We start from the raw sequence: 5,516 nt of genomic DNA, 5'->3' as shown, positions 1-5,516 counted from the left end.
TTCACTAAATCCCCCAAATTCACTTTTACAAGCTCAGACCCCCAGATGGTGAATATATGGTTTGCTAACTCATGTTGCTAGGATCCTTCAAATTGAGTTCAAATTATGAGAAAGAGCCACTAACATATGTTACCATACATACTACATATATTGTTAACATATTTGTGCCAGGAAATAAATTCACTTCTGCTGTAATAATTTGGTGACAATTCAACAGTACAGTGCAGTTCAATGTGGAGATGCATCAGCATTTGGCTACCCAAACTGAATACCTCTAAATCTGTTGAAGTCAATGGAAGTATTCCCTATGATATTAATGGAAGCAGCTTGAGCCCTACTTACTGTTAACACTGGACGGTGTTGTGCTCACACCCATATTAATTTTTAAATATTTAGATACCATTAAAATTGATGAATTCATCCACCCCCACCCTTTGTGCTACCATTTAATTTAGATATTTTCAAGCAGCTTACCGGATAAAAACCTTTTAATGTTCTATTTATTTATTTTAATAGTGTTGCTTGGGATGCCTGTATAATCAGATAAGGGTCATTAAATCACTTGTGATTAAATAGGATAATAATATTTGCTCACTCTATTAATATTAGAGCTTATGCTGGCTGTTTTCCCCTTTTTTTGCTATTTCAAATGAAGTGGATATACACACACACACACACACACACACACATTGAAAAGCCTATATTATCTCATTGTGAGGATTATGTCTCTTATTTCATCTACCATAATGTCTGTGCATATTGGCCTTCAGATTTCCTCATGTTCTTAGCTGCTGACCTCAGGCATTTCTTTAGTCTCCCATCTGGCATCTGTTATCCATCCTCTATATAGTTTTAAGCACATTTTCACTCCCACCCCCATCCTACATTCCTTAAGACATACTACTATGTATCTGTTCTCCTTCTCCATGGCCATACAGAACACCATTCCATTCATTCTCACAGCTGATACTGCACATTGTCATTTACTTTCTGAGTATATTCAGAGGTATCCTACTTTCATTTGAAGAAAAACTTCATGAGTTTAATATCTGTACTGGCCCTACTTTTACAAGGGCTAACTCAAGATATGTTTCTGCCTGAAAAGAAAGATTAGATGCCACCTCCCATGGTTCCACACATGAGAGCTTACTGGACTATTAGTTGCATCTGCTTCTAGGCATGTTCTCCAGTCAGTACTCATTATATATTCCTTAAATATGAAATACTGTGTTGTATCAGGTGAAAACACACTGTAATAAATGCAGAAAAAATAGTTCAATTTGTTTGTAGTGATGTTACACTTCAAACAGTAACAATAACTGGAGCTTAGGAGCAGAATGGGCTTACAATGTAATCCTGTGAACAATTGTTGTTGTTCTTAATCACCCTCAAGTCAGCCCTGACACATGACAACCCTGTGAATGAGACACACCCAAGACTCCCTATCCTCAACAGATCTGCTCAGGTCTTGCAGACTCAGTGCCAGGTCCAACTTGATTGTATACTTCCATCTAAAATGTGGGCTTCCTCTCTTCCTACACTCTACACTTCCAAGAATAATTGTCTTTTCTATTGAGTCATGCCTTCTGTGAATGATACTCAGATTGTGTCAACACTGCAGAAATAAAGCAGTTTGATACCACTTTGACTACCATGATTCGATGTTGTATAATTCTGGGATTTGTAGTTTTGTAAGATATTAGCCTTCCCTGTTACAGATCTCTGGTGCTCCACCAAACTACAAATCTCAGAATGACATATCATTGAAACATTAAAGTGGTGTCAAACTGCTTTATTTCTGCAGTGTGCCAGCAACCAAAAAATAACGGTGAGTCTACACTGGCCAAATACTCTAGGTGGATCCTGGAATATTTCAGTCCTAAAATTCCCCCCAATTCCCCCCATTACCTGCATGGTTTGGAGCAATGCTAGGATGCTATTTACACAACATTCTACTGTGCTGCCTGCCACTGTTGCTGGGAGCCATTCCCTCTGAGGCCAAAAGCTAAAGGTGCCCAGTGTTTAGGGTTGCCATATCCCGCCTGGGGGCTGGACTTTCCCGGTTTGGGGTGGGTCCACACGGTCCCGCCCCGGTTTGGCCCCGCCCCCGGGATTCCCCCCAGCGAGGCTCTGGAGGCGGCTCCACGATCGCAGAGTCCTCCGAGGCCTGGCTGGGGCTTGGGAGACGCTGTCTCCCAGGCCCCAGCCAGGCCTTGGACAAGGTTTAAAAATGTAGGACCTTTTTTTTTTTAATTTCCTGGCCAGGAAATTTTTTTTAAAGTCCTACATTTTTAAACCTTGTCCTACATTTTCCCGGTTTGGAGGTCCTCAAGGATGGCAACCCTACCAGTGTTGAACATGGCTGCTGAACATGTTGAACGTGGCTGGGTGCCTCAATATGACCTTAGACATTGGTAGTGGGCAGCACAGCATGACGTTGTGTAGACAGCCACCTGACATCACTCAGGAGTGCTCTAGATTTTGTGGTAAGATCTGGAGCAAATGGTGAGTCTTTTACATCTACTTTAAAGCAGGGGTGGCCTACAGTTTATTCACTGCATGACTACTCTTCCCATGTGTGGACAGTCCACAGTCAAACTGGGCCTTTGGCCCTGTGTTGTCTGGACAGAATGACATGAAGGTAGGGTGAAACTGTGGTAAATGTCCTGTGTAATGGCCCCAAGTCTCATTATGTGAAATGGTATATAGTCAAATACCTAGGTATGATTGCACCTTCAGCTTATCCATAATAGTTTCTTTAGCCTGAATTTTTATAATAAGGATACCTATCACATGGTGGGAAGTGTACAGAAGTGGATTATGTGCAGCACTCCCTGGAAATATAGCTAAGACATTTTTGTACTGTCTGCTTTTTTAAAAAAAAATTGCTGAGTTTGGCAGCCCTAAATTTGTCCACAAAAGTTAGCAGAGTATTGTGAAAACAGTACATTATCACACCCTAGCACATTGTTCATATAAGTTGATCTTGATTTATTTAAACTATTCTGCAATGCCTAATTGACAGCACATAAAATAACTTTAGGTTACCCAGTGGTAATTTTAACTGGTCCCATCACAAATTGAAATACAGTGGTACCCCGGGTTACGAAATTAATTCGTTCCGCGGTTAATTTCGTAACCCGAAATACCTTCGTAAGCCGAATTCCCATAGGCGCTAATGGAAAAATAGCTCTCTGCTGCCCTCCGGTGGCGGAAAATAGCGCCGCGGTTTTTTCGTAACCCGAAGAAACCTTCGTAAGCCGAAGCAATAAATCCCTATGGGATTTTTTCGTATCCCGAAAAATTCGTAACCCGGCGCATTCGTATCCCGGGGTACCACTGTACAAAAATTTGTTAGAAGTAACTGTATTCATATTTATAGAACTACAGAATAATGGAGCAGAAAGAATCAAATGATACTATTGGCCAATGTCTTCAAAAATAGGCAAAGCCACTCTGTCAAATTAACAAATAAACATATTCAATCCAATGTAGGATATCTGGAGTAGAAAGCAGGAATTGCAAAACTAAATTTCATGTCAAGTAACTGAGATAAACAACACAATGTAGGAACTAAAACATAAAATGCCCCAAATGACATGGTAGAATCTATCTTGTTACTCAGTTTTTATTCTGTACAGCAATTTCTGATTTATAAGGTAAGGTGATAGTGCAGCCCCTGGCTTTGTAGATGAAGAAGTTAATGTGGAACTGTACCAGCCTGTTTTGGGGCTGTTTAGGCCTGTTTTGGGTACAGAAAACAACTTTCATATGATCCATTTGAGGAACGGTATATTGATCAGAACAGAGACTGCAGTCAAGAACTCAGAAGAAAGGGAGGAAGACCACATACTAGGTGGATAGACTCAATCAGGAAAGTCACAGGCCTGAGCCTGCAAGCCCTGAGCAGAGAGGCTGAGGACAGGGGATCTTGGAGATGTCTCATCTACTGGGTTGCCATGAGTTGAGGTTGACTCAGGAGGAGCTAAAAACAACAACAAACTTGACAATAAATCGAAATGAAGTCACATATGCTATTTACATTCTCTGAAAGCCTGGAGAAGCCACACTGGCTAGAGGAAGTTGAAAATTGTCTTACCAAGCCCTGTATTTACTTCGGAGTAAATATGATTGACTACAGATGGAATTATTCTAAAGTTAATACAACATAAACATGTTATGGCTGCATTGACTCCTGGCAAGAATGTCAATACACATTTCTTTATTGGCAGTCATCTTGGTTAGAACTCACTGTTGGCCCATTAACTGAGTGTGTGTGGGATTCAACTCAAAATACTGGGTTTTATACTTCACATATTCCCAGAGTGATACCAGCTTGCAACTAGGAGAAAATATCTCAATTTAAATGCTTTGCTCTAGATTGCAGAGGCTGTCTGATGTGGAGCTGATCCTTCCTTCCTTTCTTTCTTTCTTTCTTTTTGTATCATTCAGTAATTACACTGTAGAATCTTCCTTTATTAGTCTGCCAATGAATAATATTGTATATTAAAGCTCAGCTGGATAGGGGCTGTTTTTTTTTAAAAAAAGGTGCATTCCCTCTGTCTGTTCTTTTGCTGCTATAGTGAATATATATATGAGCAAACTGCTGGTACATCGCCAATGTAGTTAAGAATATTACTATTATAGTCTCAGCTCATTCATATAGCACTATGTAGGAAGCACTTTATGATGAGCCAGATATATTCTGTAAAGTAAACAGAAATGCACACTTAAAACTAACATTTCAGAGATCAATTTTTTTCCTTTAGAAATATGCTACATGCTCCCTTGCCTTTCAGACACCCCAGTTTAGAACACCTTCCTTCACCACAGCTAAATCAAAAGCAATCACTTTGTCCAGAGACTGGATAGGGCAACCTTCCCATAACCTGGCACCCATCAAGATGTGTTTGTTGGGAATGTACGAGAATGCAGTCTAATATATCTTGATTTTGTCAGGTTTAAGAAGATTAGCATAGAATGTAAAAATACAATGAAATCATGGTGATGTGGGATGTGGGTTTTTTAAAAAAAAATTTAACGCTTTTAAAAATTTCTTTAAAAACATCACATCTTATACAATTTTCACTTTAATCTCAAGAAACTATGTAAAGGTAAATATATTTAGGTTGTGCTTACAATATTGTAATTTAAAGGTATATTTTTTAATTTTGCTACTTGTTTATGTCACAAGTACTGCCATTACATTCATGATATATGGGAATTATGACTTACAAGTAATATTAATCCAAAAACCATTACTAAATCATTGAGGATTATGTGATATTACTGAGGCTATAGTTAAAATTTTGCCTAGTGGCAAACACATACATACAACTTGTGGTATGGGAGAAAGTCAATGGGAGGATGATATCATAAGTTATTGCACTGGGAGATATTAATCCTAGTGATGCTATTAGTGATGGCCTTGTAGCTTATTAATTGACAGCGCTATATAAATAAAGCATAATAATAATAATAATAATAATAATAATAATAATAATAATAATAATAAT

Source organism: Sceloporus undulatus, chromosome 1 (assembly GCF_019175285.1).
Source record: "Sceloporus undulatus isolate JIND9_A2432 ecotype Alabama chromosome 1, SceUnd_v1.1, whole genome shotgun sequence".
Lineage (NCBI taxonomy): Eukaryota > Metazoa > Chordata > Lepidosauria > Squamata > Phrynosomatidae > Sceloporus > Sceloporus undulatus.
The sequence above is the reverse complement of the archived record's forward strand: the minus strand, read 5'-3'. Positions refer to the sequence as shown.